This window comes from Protopterus annectens, chromosome 9.part0, assembly GCF_019279795.1.
Source record: "Protopterus annectens isolate FY-2018-M chromosome 9.part0, PAN1.0, whole genome shotgun sequence".
Taxonomy (NCBI): domain Eukaryota; kingdom Metazoa; phylum Chordata; order Ceratodontiformes; family Protopteridae; genus Protopterus; species Protopterus annectens.
This window is the reverse complement of record NC_056743.1, coordinates 1,009,897,256-1,009,914,447: the sequence shown is the minus strand read 5'-3', so window position 1 is coordinate 1,009,914,447 and position 17,192 is coordinate 1,009,897,256. Positions and strand designations below refer to the sequence as shown.

Sequence of the window (17,192 nt, the reverse complement as noted above, 5' to 3'; positions counted from 1 at the left end):
GATCCAGAGAAACCAGAAAAGACTGAGGAAGCAGCAAAGGGAACAAAGTCTGAAGGGATAACAATCGAAAGAATTCAGGTGAGAAAGATCCAGAATGGGTCTCCAAGTGCCCTCTTTCCTGGGGACCAAAAACATTCTAGAATAATACCTATTCCACCCCTTTGAGCAGCTGGCACCTCTTGAACAGTTCCCTGAGTCAAAAGATCCTGAAGCACCTCTGTAAAAAAGTTTAACTGTTCTTGAGGTGGCTGAGGAATGCCCATAAAGGGGGAAGAGATTCCCAATCATTGAAATACCCTTCGCGAATGATGGAAAGAACACAAGAGTCATGGGTAATGCTTAACCAAACAGGAAGAGGCAGAGAAAGATGAAGAGAAAGAGAAATACAGGTGGGAAGAAACTAGTAGTCAGACAGCACCTGGTTCAATAGCAAAGGAAGGCTTCTGAGCAGTATAGCTGGAGGAACCCTCCTACCACTTTTCTTACCTTTAAGAGGAGGAAGAGACTGCCTTCTAACAAAGGTTTGTCTAGAAGGGTAGTTCCTATGGAACTTGGGTACTGGGGAAACAAAAATATGTTTCAGATCCTGTAACTCCTTGCCCTTCTCCTGCAGGGACTTACCAGCAGTAAACAAACAAAAAAGAAGTAATGTACTTACCATAATGTTCCATCTTTGTTGCTGATCTTCATTTATCCTTGGCCTTTGGGGACACGGTTCCGATCCTCAGAACCAGTTCAGCCCTTACATAGCTTGTGCAAGCCAAAAGCTTTTGAGCTAAGACTCTACCCACAATACCGCTATCTACATTACCTCAGATTGAGTTTGCAGCGACACAGAAAGACAGGAGAATATATATACAGAATTGAAGAGGCTATGCCGAAGGTCAAACCTGAAAAAGTTACCAGTGCAAGCTTCTGATCCTCCAAAAAGTCTGCAGCAGGTGGGAAGTAGGGTGGGGTGCCACGGATAAATGCAGTTCAACAACACAGATGGAATGTTATGGTAAAGTACATAACTTATTTTTCTGATGTTGCGAATCTTCATTTATCCTTGACCTTTGGGACAGAGTCCCCAGCTACTTTAGATCTTGGGTGGTCTTATGGAAGGATATTGCTGAGAACCATAGAACCAAAGGATGCTCTGCCCCCGGAGACCAGATCCAGTTTGTAATGAGTGATAAAGGTATGCAGAGTAGCCCATGTTGCTGCTGCACATATTTCATCCACGGAAGCCTTGAAATGGAAAATAGCAGATGTGGCTATTGCCCTCGTAGAATGCACCCTCACTGGAGCTGGTAATTGGAGATTCTTTTTATTATATATAAAAGTAATATAGTCTCTTAACCACCTTGACAAGGTGAGTTTTGAAACATTTCCCCAGAGATGGATAGCAAAAGGAGATAAATAACTAATCTGATTTTTTAAATTCTTTAGTTCTGTTGAGGTAGAAACATAACTGTCTGTGAACATCCAGCAAATGTAAGCAATATTCACCTTTGTTGGAAAAATTTAGAAAGAAAACAGGTAAGTCAATGGTTTGATTAATATTAGTTTCCGAAACCACTGTAGGAAGAAAGTACAGTTGTGTACACTTACCATAAATGTAGATGTTCGAGTGTATTCACTGTTGCAGTCATCACATTTGGGTTATCTGCTTGCAGTAGCCCTCAGTCGGCCTGATTATCCAAGTATTGGTCCTGCGGCGGTTGCTGTCTCATCTTCCATGACGTCAGGTAGTCAGGGGTATAAAGCATGCAGCCGATACCATTACATAATTTTTTCTTGCCCCAGATGACAGGTGTCCCCGTAAAGGGAAGCAATTAAATATATATATATACAAGGTTACACCTCCAACAAAAAAGCAAATACACCAAAATAGCCAAAAGAAGTCGGGGTGGGGGGGGGGCTGGAGGGAGGGTAACCAGGACTGCAACAGTGAATATACTCAAACATCTACATTTATGGTAAGTGTACACATCTGTACTATGTTCTTCGTGTTTCACTGTTGCAGTCATCACATCTGGGTAGATTCCCACAGCTAAGGATGGGAGGAAGAAATTAGACAGCATTAGGACCAGCTATAAGGCCCTGCAAGAGTGCAGTGGCAAAGCCAGCTCTGGATTTAGAGAAAATTGGCAAATGGTAATGCTTGGTGAAAGTATGTACAGAACTCCAGGCAGCAACTTCTAGGATGTCCCTGGTAAGAATACCTCTGAGGAAGGTTGTAGAGGTAGATGCAGTCCTGGTTGAATGTGGTCTTATCCCCTGTGGGATAGGTTTTCCATGGTGCTTATAACAGAAATTAATGCAATGGCCTATCCACTTAGAAATGGTTTGCTTTGAAATGGCCTTTCCCTCAGCCCCTGCAGTAAATGTCACCAGCAGCTGTTCCGATTTCCTGAGAGGTTTAGTCCTGTCCAAGTAAAATCTAAGTTGTCTGTGCACATCTAAGGAGTGCAGTATCCATTCCCCTTTATTCTGTGGATTAGAAAAGAAGGTTGGCAAATGAATGGACTGATTAAGAGCCACACTGGATACTACACCTTGGGCATGAAGGAGGGATTGGTCCTGAGGGACACCTTGTCCACATGAAAGATGATGAAAGGCTCCACTGCCATAAGGGCCTGTAATTCAAGCACCCTTCTTGCTGAAGTGATGGCTAAAAGGAAGGTTGTTTTTCAAGAAAGGAATTTCAACCCTGCACTTGCAGCTGGCTCAAAAGGAGGCGGAGTGAGTTTTTCCAATACAAAGTTAAGGTCCCAGGCTGGAGTTGGGGCTCTCCTGGGCGGTCTTAAGTTTTTGGCCCCTCTGAGGAACTGCTTGAGCAGTGGATGAGAGAAGAGGGGTGGTTCTGTGTCATAATGAGCTGAAACGGCTGAGGCATGAATTTTGATGGAGGAAAAGGAAAGACCCTTGTGAAGCATCTCAGTTAAGTACTGAAGAATCTGAGGTAAATTGGGCACTGCTGTGCCCATCCCCTGAGTTTGGTTCCAGGAACAGAATCTTTTGCATTTTTCAGCATAAGATTTTCTAGTACTAGGCCTCCTTGCCACCAGAATGACATCCAACACTTGTTTACAGAGGGATGGTAATGGAGAGATCACGTAATTAGCCAGGCTGCCAGGTTCAGGGTTTGAAGCTGAGGGTGCAGAATCTGGCCCTCCTGCTGGAGACAGCAGGGTAGGGGGCCTGAGTCAGGTGCCATGTTGCCAGAAGTGACACACTGCGCAAGAGGGGTACCAGTGTTGGCGTGGCCAGTCTGGTGCAATCAGTATCGTCCTTGGTTTGTCCTGTTTGATCTTCAGAAGTACCTTGGAGAGGACAGGCAGAGGAGGAAAGGCATAAACTGACAGATTTTTCCAGGTGAAGGACAGCGCATCCACTTTCCAAGCTTGTTTGTGGGGAGTCCTTGTGCAAAATTTGTCCAAATGGTAGTTCTGGGGGGAGGCAAATAGATCTATGTCTGGGCTCTCTCATTTGCTTGTCAACATCTTGAAAATCCGTGGTTCCAGTTTCCACTCGTGTGGGTCCATGAGATTTCTGCTTAGTCTGTCTGCCAGTGTATTCAATTTTCCTGGCAGGAATTGAGCTTGTAGGTGCACTTGGTAGCTCAAGGCCGTGTTCCACAATGCCATGGCTAGTCTGCAGAAGGGGTAGGAATGTGTGCCCCCCTGCTTGTTTATGTACCACATAACCGTGGTGTTGTCCATCTTTACCACTAGTTGTCCTGGAAGAATGTAGTCCTTGAAGGCTGTCAGAGCATTCTGTACGGCTAACATTTCTTTTTGATTGATATGCAGGTGCATTTGATTTGGATTCCATTTGCCCTGAATGCAATTCCCTGCCAGGTGAGCCCCCCCATGCATAGTCTGATGCATCTGTAGTTAGGGTTTGGGTGGCAAGGGGTAGTGTGAATGGCAGTCCCTTGTTTTAGTGGCAGGCCTCTGTCCACCACAGGAACTCCAGGCGTAGGCAAGGTATGATAGGAATCATTGTTTCCAGGCTGTGACAATGTTGCCTCCATAGGCTTTTTAAGTACCGTTGAAGTTTCCTCATATGCAGTCTTGCATATGGAATTAGAAGAATGCAGGAGGCCATGAACCCCAAGGCTTGCAATATTTGTCTTGAAGATAGCAGGGTTTTTGTGGCCAGTTGTCTGAAGTAAGTTACCAAATGAATTTGCTTCTCTGGCATGAGGAAAGCCATCTGGACAGTTGTACTCAAGCTTGCACACAGGAATGCAATCTGTTGAGAGGATACCAGTTGTGATTTCTTTTCATTTATGGTGTACCCCAGACAAGTTAGAACCTTTTTTACAAACGTCAGATGATTTATAAGTATGGCCTGGTTTTCTGCCTGAATTAGACAATCGTCCAGGTATGGATATATTTGGATATTTCTTTGCCTGTAAAATGTAATTACTGGAGCCAGGCACTTTGGGAAGACCCTGGGCGCAGTAGACAAGCCAAATGGCAGTGCAGAGAACTGGTAATGCAAATAGCCTGCTTTGAAGCATAGGTATCTTCTGCAAGACTCCCTGACTGGAATATGCAGGTAAGCTTTTTTTACGTCTACAGTTGCTAACCAGGCATCTTTGCCTAGCATAGGAAGTAATTGGTGAAGAGTCAGCATCTTGAATTTTGGAATGTCCAGAAAGGTGTTTAGAGTAGACAGGTCCAGAACTGGACGCCGTGATTTGTCTTTTCTGGGTACCAGGAAAAGCCTGTAATAGAAACATTGTCCCTTTTCCTCTTCTGGTACTGGCTGAATAGCCCCCATGTTTATGAGGGAAAGTACTTTTTTTTGAGCCTCTGCCCACTGATTTGGGGGCAGGACTGGCCACCCGTTTGGTATTGGCAACATGTGGAAATGAAGTCTGTATCCCTGGGACACTATATTTAAAACCCATTTGCCCTGGGTTATGAGTTCCCAGATTTTTGCATGAAGAGCAATCTTTCCCCCCCAAAGTGCTTGGTAATTTTAAAAGAAAGTAATTGAGACTGTTTACCATGGGGGGTGTCTTGTTATTTCCAGATTTGGAAGTGGAGGCCCCCCACTGCTTAGTTCTGAGAGTCCCCTGGGACTGAAACCTGGTGCTTTTGGTGCATCTGAGTTTGGCTTGAGAGGATCTGGAAGGAGCTGGAAAGGACCAATTCTTAGTAGGCCAGTGCCTACTAAATCTTGGAGGTTGCACTTGCAAGAAATCTTTTACAGTTTGCAAAGACGTAGCTTTATCTTCCATCTTTTTTAGAACTTCTTCAGCCTTATTGCCAAACAGGCGGTCCTTACGTAAAGGAGCATCCAACAATTTCGCTTTAACATGGCAGGCAGAGATTGCTCCTTAAGCCAAGCATGCCTTCTAAGCACAGATCCAGTAACAGCAGTCCTACAAGAGGCCTCTAAAGAATCAAAGCCACATTGCAAAGTATGTTTTCCAACTTGTTCATCAGAATGCATTAAATCCTGTAAATCTTTATTTTCCACACAGCCAGAGATCAATATAATTTTCTGTTTAAGCAGTCCAATAATATGTTGTTGATATGTTAACAAATTAAATTGGCAGTTTAAAGCCCTAATTGCCAAGGTTGCAGACGTATAAACCTTTTTACCCATCTATCCAGTGCCCTGGAGTCTCTATCAGAAGGGGTAGGATTTTTAGCAGTAGAAGCCTTAATGCCCTTGGGCTCCTGAGAAATGGTTTCTGGATCCGCAACAGGATTTTTGAAAAGGAACTTGTGGGACTCAGGAACTCTGTAGTATCTGTCAGGTTTACTAGGAGCCGGAGGCATGGAAACAGGGGCCATACTGGATTCCGAAAACACATCAACAATGCCTAGTACAGGAGGTATAGCTAAAGGCCTATGCTGAGGTAGAAGAAGGAAATCCCTAAGCCTCTTTATTTTGATTCAGAAAATTCCTGACTTTCTCAGTGGAAATGCTCCCTTAAGGTATGTAAAGTTTCCCCAAAAGAAAAGTCTTCAGGGGAGGAAACAGAGGGAATGGAATCCTCTGCATCAGAATCCTCATAAGTAGGTATGGACAAATCCAGGTCATTAGAAGAATCGGAAGAAACAGAGTCCTGATCAGAAGATTCATAGTCAAGCTCAGCCCTAGGCCTCTTAGAAGGGGGGGGGGGTTGACTACCCCTATTTAGAGTAATAAGATCTTCAGCCATTTTGATCATTTGTTTTTTAGGCATAGGGGCCTAAACATGTGGCCTGGGCATCGGTTTTTCAGACACAAATCGAGATTTAGGCCTTAGTATAGAAGGTGGAGGCGGTTTAATATGCAAGTCTGTAGGCCTGAATACACCCTCAGAAGCCGGTGCCTGCACAGCGGCTCCGGACCCATCCAAGGTAGAGACATCCGCGGGTTCCTTAGGTGAAGTATCTTGCGGCATACCGGACTCTGAATGGGTCTCAGTAGGGGCCTGCGAGTCAGAAGTAGCGGGTATCAGGGGCTGCAAAAGTGCCTCACTGAGTACCGGCGTACTGTCAACTGGCTTAGGAGAAGTGTTGTCCGCAGTTTTGGACCTCAACGGCCTGTCTCTGTCTTTATCTTTGCATTTTTTTCGAATCCCGGTAGTCGGATGGCTAACCAACATAATTTCTGGATAATTAAACAGAGAACCAAAATATTTAGAGGCAAAAATGTACTGATGATGGATAGTGCGCTGATTGAATAAAGCACAAAACCGACAGCAAGGTACGTCGTGGTCAAGACCTAGGCAAGGAATACAGTACAAATTAAAATCTTTATGAGGTATTTGCTTTCCACAAGTAATACAATTATTAACTTTTACTGACATCGGTAAGGAGCAAGAAAAGATTTCCCCAACGGGGTACTTTGCTTTAAGTTGAAGACTTCAGTTATGAAACTCGAAAACGAAAATTTCAGGAGTCGGCCGACCGGCACTTGCAAACTGCTTCTGCTTTGGGCACCGTACAGCAAGAAAGACTGATGTAATGGTGTCAGCTGCATGTTTTATACCCCTGACGCCATGGAAGAAGGGACAGCAACTGACGCAGGACCCAAGACTTTGCAGATTACCAAAATGTAATGACTGCAACAGTGAAACACGAAGAACATCAGAGGCTGCAAAAGCGCCTCACTGAGTACCGGCGAACTGGCGACTACCTTAGGAGAAGCGTTGTCGGCAGTTTTGGACCTAGGCGGCCTGAATCTGTCTTTATACTTGTGTTTTTTCAGAATGTCGGTAGTCGGGTGGCTTACTGATGCCATATCTGGGTAATTGAACTGAGTATCAAAATATTTAGAAGTGTAAATATACCGACAATGAATAGTTTGTTGTTTAAATAAGGCACAAAACCGACAGCGAGGTATGCTGTTGGTCAGGGTCTAGGCAAGAAATACAGTACGAATGAAAATCTTTATGAGGTATTTGCTTTCCACAAGAAATACAATTATTGACTTTTACTGACATTGGTTTAGAGCAAGAAAAAGTTTCCCCAACGAGGTACTTTAGTTGAAGACTTCAGTTCTGAAATTCGAAAACAAAAATTTCAGTAGTTGGCCAACTGGCACTTGTGAACTGCTTCTGCTTCGGGCACCAAACAGCAAGAAAAGACTAATGTAATGGCATCGGCTACATGCTTTATACCCCTGACTACCTGACATCATGGAAGATGAGACAGCAACCGACACAGGACCCAAGACTTTGATAATTAGGCCGACTGAGGGCTACTGCAAGCAGATAACCCAAATGTGATGACTGCAACAGTGAAAAACAAAGAACATCATATGGGTTGGTTCTTAGAGAAACCCTATTCTTATGAAAAATCAAATATGGGGGTTTTGAACATAGTGCGTGTATTTTGGAAATCCTTCTGGCGGAGGTAATAGCTATCAGAAAAATGGTCTTCCATGAAAGAAACTAAGTGACAGGTAGCCACCAGTTCAAAGGAGGAAAGTACCAAAGACTGCAAAACTATAGTTAGATCCCAAGGAACTAGAGGATCTTTAAATGGTGGTTTCAACTGCAAGGCTCCCTTCATGAACACTTTACACAGTCTAAGGGAAATTAGTGAATGACCTTCAAAACCATTGTGGAAATTGGAAACAGCAGCTAGTTGGACCTTAATAGTACAAGTAGATCTCCTTGTCCGAAAAGCATAGCTAAAAACTCCAATACCTTTTCAACTGGTGTGGAAAAACCATTATTGTGCACCCAAATAGAAAATCTTTTCCACTTGCTGTGGTAAAGTTTCCTGTTGGAAGGTCTATGGGAAGCCAGTAAAATTTTTTAGACTAGAGAACTTAAATTTTTCTACCTGGTGACTAAAATAATTGGAGGAGCCAAGCTGTAATCTTGAGGTTCTGAAGATTGGGGTGTACCAGTCCCTGTGGATGAGACAGAAGATCTGGAAATGGATCCAGAATCCATGGATGGTGAATTAGATGAAGCCACAGAAAGGGGAACCAGACTTGTCAAGGTCAAAAGGGTGCAATGAGGAACACCTTGCTTCTCAACCTGCTGGCATTCTTTAAGAAGAGAGGAATCAGTGGGATGGGGGAAAAGCATAGAGTAGTCCTGAGGTCCAACCTTAAGAAGACTGTCTCTCAGGGACTCCTCCTGAGGAAGAATTAGGGTAAAGCAGTTGCTGTACTTGTTGTTCAGTGGTGATGCAAAGAGGTCGCAACATGGCTGGCCCCAGCGATAGAAAATCTTCTTCGCCACTCCAGGATTGAGAGAACACCTGTGAGGCAGGAGAATGCATCTGCTCAGTTTGTCTGCTATCATGTTCGAACTCCCCAGGAAGTGTACTGCTATCAGAAAGCAGTTGGAGGATATCGCCCACTTCCACACTCTGAGAGCTTCTCGACACAGGGGCTAAGACTTGGTTCTGCCCTATTTATTGATGTACTGGACTACTGATTACTGACTCGTTGTCTGATTGAATTGCAATCATTCCTAGAGAGAGGACAGTTTGGAACAGCACTGCCCTCAGTTCCAGAACACTGATAAGCAGACTGGCCTCCATTGGGAACCAAGTGCCTTGGACTGTTGTTATCAGCTAATGCCCCTCCCACCCCATCCTGGAGGCATCCATGGTCACTACAACCTTCTGTTGAGGTGGAATGAAGGGACAGCCTAATAGAATTTCCTCAGATTCCATTCACTGGGATAAGTCCTTCTTGCAATGACTGGTGTTTAAAATGGAATAAGTCACTAGATGGGTCAGGATGGACCACTGGGATGCCAAAAGCCACTGTAGCAGTTCTGCTAGCAAGATTTCACATGAGACTAAGGAAATGGCAGGTGTGATGGACTAAACACGCAGATACCTTGTTGCTGGAGAGAATGGCTTGTACCTGGGATCTTTGGCAGCCTGTGTAGAGGAAGGGAAGCTGTACAAGTGGTGGTATTTAGGCTCCTATGAACTCTAGATCTTGAGTCAGACTTAGTTGAGATTTTAAGTGGTTCACTGTAATGCCCAGATGAGCAAAGATGCAAAGAACAAAGTCTATTGCTTGAAGTAGTAGATACCTGGTGGGAGCGGTGATGAGCCAGTCGTCTAGATATAGAAACACCCGAATCCTTGCAGTCTCAAGTCAGCTGTCACTGCTGCCAAACACCTGGTGGATACACTGGGGGTTGTGGTGAGGCCAAAGGGCAGCACTCTGAACTGAAAATGACTGGCTCCTAGCCAAAAGCAGAGGAACCTTCTGGAGCGCTTGGACATTTTTATGTGGTAATACGCATCCTGAAGATCTACACAGCACATCCAATCATCTTCTCTAAGACGGGTAGGACACACTGAACTGTGACCCTCTGGAATTTTGTTTGCTGAACAAAGTTGTTTAGAAGGCTGACGTGCAAAATTGGTCTCAAGTCCCTGTCCTTTTTTGGCACCAAAGAACCTCGAGTAAAATCCAGATCCTATCTGGTCTGGTGGGACTTCTTGGATGACTCTTTTTTTTCTAGCAGCTTTTGAATTTCCAGAGCTGCTTGATCCCTCTGATTGGGTGGAACATCGGGGAGTCTTCTTCTTGATCTTGGAATAAGGGTGAAAAGAATGTGGTAACTTCTGGCAAAAATCCTTTGCACCGAAGTATCTGTTATTTGCCACCAGGCCCTTGAGTGCAAAGAGAATCTTCCCCCGACTGCCTCCAGAGGTAAACAATTGGGCTCCCTTTCAGGAGCGCTCGTAGGGTTTCCCAGAGAAAGACTCTCTGGAACCCTGATTCTGCGAGCCACTTCTGCCTTGGGGTTGGCATCTTCCATTGGAGCTCCCTCCTCTGCTCCAAGGGGAGCGATCAACACGTGGATCCTGAAAAGGCCCTTGAGATTTCTTGAATCACATCTTCCCGCACCTCTGGTCCTAGAATACGACCGCTGAACACCAGAAAAACATATACCCACTGCAGATAGGGTCTTTCGGTCTTGCTCACACCTAGCTAATGTTTCTTTGACTTTAAGGCGGAATAAGGAAGAACCATCAAAAGGAGCATTGATGAAAGACGACTTAAATGGCTCTGCAAAGTCACACAAGAGCATCCAGGAGTGATGTCTTATGGCAACGCCAGAACCCACTGCCCTTATTGTCCCTTAGGCTGCATGCGCAATGAGCCTCATGGAGAGTTGGAAATACACTTCAGGGCAACTAGCTGGGAGGCCTCTTTTCTGAACCTCCTCAGACACAGCTCCTGCAAGGGTATTCAATAACTCCTTTATCAGATCCCTCTGGACATAGTAAAGTGTGCCATAAAATTTAAGGACCTTAAAGTGAAGGTTGATGCATACACCCACTTTCCGAATCTGTCCATGGCCCTGGACCCTCGATTAGGGGGATGAACAGTGGAACTCTCTTCCACCATTTCCTTTTTGGTGGCCACTGCAACCACAATGGCATCTACTGCTAACCCCTTAGCCCAATGCTGGTGGCCCTCTGGAGTTGAGAGAATTTTGTCTGTTCTCCTGGGAATTGGCTCTACAGAGTCAGGGGCCTTCCAAGCCCAATGAGCAATCAATTTAATAAGATAGTCAGTGGGAGGGCTCACCCAAGAAGTAAATGGGCAAGTACCAAAAGCTTGCAGGCACAGTGACTTCTCAGAGGTAGGGTATTTGGGCGTTGAGTTACCCCCCCCCCCCCCGCTTTAGGATTTCTAGGATGTCTCCAAATAAGACATTTTCTGGGAGTGACTGGGGGGACCCCTCCCCATCATCAAAGTCCATGTCTTCTGTGACAGATTCCTCAGGGGAATCTGTTTCCTCTTACACATCTTTTACCGGGGTGACTCCTCAGTAGGAATCTCTGAGGAGGATTCGGAAGAAGAGGGGCCCTGCACAGGCATTGTAGTTTTGGTGCTTGCTGCCCAGGAGTTAAGGTTGGTGGCAAATCTGGGCGAGAGGGGGACTCACAATAAAACTCTGATGCAGAAGGGGCTAGCTGAGAACCTTTAGAGGGCAATGCCCTCTCCACTACCTGGAAGGCAGGTCCCCTGAATAGGGATGGGAGCCTGGAACAGAGGTCACACCCAGCTCTGAAAAACCTACTCTGAAGCAGGAGCCAAGGAAGAGCCCATGTCAGTCGAAGCTCCAAGAGTCAAGGACGACCCAGAAGAAAAAACTGGAGCTGATCTGAGAACCTCAGACCTGGCAGTGGGGCCACGACCCCAGGAGTCCATCGGTTCTGATGGAACTGAGGAAGTCAAGACGGATCCTAGAACCGAAGGGGTAAATTTTGTCAGCATCAGAACTTGTTGGAACCGAAGGAATCAGTGTTGTAAGCTCTAAGCCCTCAGAGGAGGTTAGAGGAGGAAGATTTGGTGGAGTCCTGTGTGAAAAAGCCCCAACTTCAGAAGGGAGAAGGGTCTGGGAAGAGACAGAAAGATCCCTAGCCACCAGGAGCTGATCCACCAACCTCATAATGTCAACTTCAGTCAGACTCCTGAAGGAACAGACAGAGAAGCCTGAGGGGGATTCTGGTCTAAGAACGAACTTGGGAGCTGTCCCACAAAGGGGTCAATAGAAGGCAAATACCTTGTCCTGGGTACATCAATTACATCAACTTTCAGCACTGAGGGTAGTATGGGTTCCAAAATTTCTGTAAGCATTACAGGTGGAGTAGGTACCGATGGGGGAGCCAAGGATGTCAGTACTGAGGTGACAGGCACAGAGATCTGCTGTGCCAAGGTGGCTATGGCAGACGGTGCAGAGGAAGTTGGTTCCAAAAGTTTTTTTGATTTTAGTCTTTAGTCCTGCTGGAGCAGTGGGAGCCTTTGTGCTTTTTGGCTGCAGGAGCCAAAGGGGACACTGGCACAGAGTGACCCATCATGCCTAAGTTCAGATTTAGAGGGAGAGGAAGGTGAAGATGTGTCGGACTTGGAAAAAGCCTTACCAAAAGAGGACTTAATGTGACCTTTTAGGATTAATTTGTTTTTCCTTTCCACTGGGCCCAGTGACTGAACACTTGACAAATCGTGCAGTCTTGCTGAAGATGTGCCGGGCCCAACTAGTACACAAGAAGAATGCCTGTCAGAATCGGGCATCTTTCTTCCACAACTCTGACATTGTTTAAAGCCTGTGGTCCCTTTAGACTTATCCACTATGTCGATTACGGCACAAAAAAAAGAGTCAACAGACAGCTGTCTCACACACGCGTGCGTGCACACACAGACACACACACACAGACAAGAAAAAGGAAAACTACCAACAATGAGGGAAAGTACTACCAATGATGGTAGGTAAACACCAACACAAGGTAAAAATAGCACACTTACTCATAGAAAGTGAAAAAGGAACTAGAAAAAAGCTAAGTGGGAAGAAGGAATCTCAAAACATAAAATATATATATATATTTAAATCTAAACAAACAGGAAATATTAGAAAGAAAATATATAAACCTATGAAATTTCTACTTAGCTTGCGAGAGAATCTGACTGAAGCATCTTGCGACAACAGAGGCAAACTAGATCTGAGGTAATCTGGAGAAGGGTGTTGTGGGTAGAGTTTTAGCTTGAGAGTTTTTGGCTTGTGCGAGCTGTGTAACAGCCACGCTGGTTCTGAGTATTGTAACCATGTCCCCAAAGGTCAAGCATAAATGAAGACTGAAAACATCAAATCATTTCTTATCCAAAGGAGCATCCATCAACTTAGCCTTAATATCATCAGGCAGATGCTGAAGATGCAGCTAGGCATATCTCCTCAAAATAGAAGCTGAAGCAGTAACACCAGAGGAAGCACCGGCTGCATCATAAATACACTTAATGGAATGGTGAGCTACTGGAGAAAAAGCTTCAACAAAGACAAAGCCAGACTCTTAGCCTCAGAATAAGGAAGGTCAGAAATAGCCTGGCAAGCCTGAGAAAGGAGAGCCAAAGCATATCTAGTCATATGACTCTGGTAATTAATAGCCTGAAAGGCTAGGGTGGCTGAAGTATAAACCTTTATACCCAGCCTTTCCATGGTCCCGTTGTCATTATCAGAAAGAAGAAGCTTAAAAGAGGACAGTAATTTGGAAGGTTTATCAAATGCCACAGAGACCAAAGGGACAGCAGATGGGCACTTGTAAAAGAATTTACAGTCATCAGGCACTTTATAAAACTGGCCTGGTTTCTTAGCGGCAGGAAGCTGAGAATCTGGAGCATGAGAAGCAGAAGAAAAAGCATCCAGTAAAGCAGCCAAAACAGGTGGAACAGTAGAGGGTCTAGGAGGCTCCATATGAAGGAGCTCATAATGTCTCCTCTGCACCTCAGACACCTGGGAACAATCCCATTTAAAGAAAGTACAGTTGTGTACCTACCATAAATGTAGATGTTCGAGTGTATTCACTGTTGCAGTCATTACTCTTGGGTTATCCTGCTGGCAGGCTACCCCCAGTTGGCCAGAATTCCAAAGTCTAGGTCTGGCATCGGTTGCTGTCGCCCCTTCCCTGACATCAGAGAGCCAGGGGTACAAAAGATGCAGCCGACGCCATTTTCTTCAGTTTTTCTTACCCCAGATGTCAGGTGCCCCAAATTGATACGCTGAAAAATATGCCAATAAGAAAAGCATGCACAAAAATAACATTTCCTTCATCTACAAGCAAATACACCAAAAAGGTTGTATAGGATAAAGAAGTGCAGATAAGTCCCAGCAAAGAGAAGGGGGATGGTGGGTGGGTAACCTGGACTGCAACAGTGAATACACTCGAACATCTACATTTATGGTAGGTACACAACTGTACTATGTTCATCGTGTTTCACTGTTGCAGTCATTACTCTTGGGTAGAATCCCAAAGCTGAGGATGAGTTCCTGGACTAAATAGGATTAGGAGAGGCTATGAGGCCCTGCAGAACTGCAGTGGCAAAGCCTGCTCTGGACTTAGAGTAGAGAGGCAAGTGGTAGTGCTTTGTAAATGTGTGCACTGAACTCCAACTTGCAGCCTCTAAGATATCTTTGGTTGGTACTCCTCTGAGGAAGGCTACTGAAGTGGCTGCTGCTCTGGTGGAATGAGGCCTAATGCCCTTAGGCACTGATTTGCCATGTTGAAAATAGCAGAAACGGATGCAATTGCCTATCCATTTAGAAATAGTCTGTTTTGAGATAGCCTTTCCTTGTGATCCTGCAGCATATGACACAAAGTTGTTCAGTCTTTCTGAAAGCTTTAGTTCTGTCCAAGTAGAAGTGTAATTGCCTGTGTATGTCCAAAGAATGCAGAATTTTCTCACTCTTGTTCTGTGGATTTGGGTAAAAGGTAGGCAAGTGAATGGTTTGGTTGAGGGCCACACTGGACACCACCTTAGGCATAAATGTAGGGTTTGTCCCTCAGAGAAACCCTGTCTGAATGAAAAATGATGAAAGGTTCCACAGCCATGAGTGCTTGTAACTTTGAGACTCGCCTTGCAGAGGTTACTGCTAGGAGCAGAGCTGTTTTCCAGGATAAGAATTTTATATCTGCTGTTGATGCTGGCTCGAAAGGAGGCAGTGTGAGTTTTTCCAAAACATAACTGAGGTCCCAGGCCGGAACTGGTGCTCTCCTTGGAGGCCTAATGTTTTTGGCCCCTCTGAGGTACTGCCTTATTAAAGGATGAGAAAAGATAGGTGGTTCCATATTGTAATGGGCTGAAATGGCAGAGGCATGAATCTCAATTGATGAGAAAGAAAGGCCTTTGTTCAGCATCTCAGTTAGGTATTGTAAAATCTGAGGTATATTTGGTACAGACGTGTCAATGCCTTGTTCCTGGTTCCAAGCACAGAATCTCTTCCATTTTTCTGCATAAGATTTTCTGGTACTGGGCCTCCAAGATAACATCCATAACAGCTTTTGAAAGAGGAGTGTTCTGAATGGCTACAGTATCCGCCATGCTGCCAGATTTAAGGTTCTGAGTTGGCTGTGCAGGATCTGATTGCTTTGTTGGGTCAGCAAGTGAGAAGTTTGAGGTAATATCCATGCTGGACCTTGAGACAAGTTCTTTAGGATTGGGTACCAGTGCTGGTGTGGCCAGTCTGGTGCAATCAGTATCATTTTTGGCTTCTCTTGTCTGACCTTTAGGAGTACTCTGGGAAGGAGAGGCAGTGGGGGATAACCATACGCTGTTAGATTTTTCCAGCTGAATGATAGGGCATCCACTTTCCATGCTTGCTTGTAATAAATCCTTGTGCAAAATCTCTGCAATTGACAGTTGTGAGGGGAGGCAACTAGATCTATGTCTGGGCATAGCCATTTCCTTATTATCATGCTGATAACTTGTGGATCCAGTTTCCATTTGTGGGGATCCATGAGGTTTCTGCTTAGTCCGTCTGCCAGAGTATTTGTTTTTCCTGGCAGGAACTGTGCTTGCAGGTCAACTTGAAAAGCCAATGCTGTGTCCCATAAGGTCATTGCTTGTCTGCAGAGGGGGTAGGAATGTGTACCTCCCTGCTTGTTTATGTACCACATGACCGTAGTGTTGTCTGTCTTTATCAGTAACTGTCCTGGATGAAGCAGGTCCTTGAAAGCTATCAGGGCATTTGAACAGCTAGCATCTCTTTTTGATTGATGTGAAGATGCATTTGGTTTGCACGCCATGTACCCTGAATACATTTTCCTGCCATATGGGCCCCCTAGGCATAATCTGATGCGTCCGTTGTCATTGTCTGTCTGGCTGTGGGTAAATTGAATGGCAGACCCTTGTTGTGGTGACAGGCTTCTGCCCACCATCGAAACTCCTGTTGTAGGCAGGGAATGAGTGCAATTACTGTCTCCAGGCTGTGACAATGCGGAGTCCAAACACTTTTCAGATATCATTGTAGTTTCCTCATATGCAATTTGGCATATGGAATTAGTAGAATGCAGGATGCCATGAAACCGAAGGCCTGCAGGATTTTCCTTGCAGATAAGTGGGGTTTTGTTGCCAATTTCTTGAAGCAAGTAGTCAGTTGCTTTTGCTTGTCTGGCGTGAGATAAGCCATCTGGGCAGTTGTATTTAAGCTTGCACCCAGGAATACTATCTCTTGAGAGGGCACTAGTTTTGATTTCTTTTCGTTTACTGTGTACCCTAGGCCAATTAGTAATCTTTTTATAAATGCCAGATGCATTAGAAGAGTGTCTTTGTTCTCTGCTTGAATTAGGCAGTCATCCAAGTAGGGATATATTTCAATTCCTTTTTGTCTGCAAAACGCAATTACTGGCTCCAGGCATTTTGTGAAGACCCTGGGCACAATAGATAAGCCAAAGGGCAGTGCAGATAATTGGTAATGTATTGAGCCAGCTATGAATCTGAGGTATCTTCTGCAAGATTGTCTGATTGGGACATGCAGGTATGCCTCTTTTAGGTCCAAATTTACGAGCCAAGCCCTCTCGCCCAGCACGGGCAGTAGCTGCTGTAGAGTCAACATCTTGAATTTTGTAACTTCTAGAAACGTATTTAGTATAGACAGGTCCAGTATTGGTCTCCAGGTTTTGTCCTTCCTGGGTACTAGGAAAAGTCTGGAGTAAAATCCTTGCCCCTGCTCTTGTTGTGGTACTTGCTGAATGGCCCTCATGTCCATGAGGGCTGTAATTTGCTTTTGTGCCTCTGCCCATTGATTGTGTGGCAGGTCTGGCATGCCCTTTGACCTTGGTAGAGTGTGAAAATGGAACCTGTAGCCTTGGGACACTATGTTCAGGACCCATTTGTCTTGGGTAACCATTTGCCAATTTGATGAAAAAGGTGCTAGTTTTCCCTCCTAAGGGGGGCTGTCAAAAGAAAACTGCTTGGAACTGGTA

General features: G+C 45.0%; 1 protein-coding gene across 1 annotated transcript in view; it reads right to left on the bottom strand.

The window, feature by feature from the left end:
• DDX23 (DEAD-box helicase 23) overlaps positions 1–17,192 on the bottom strand; it is a 497,343-nt gene that overhangs the window by 46,421 nt on the left and 433,730 nt on the right. The window lies entirely within an intron of this gene.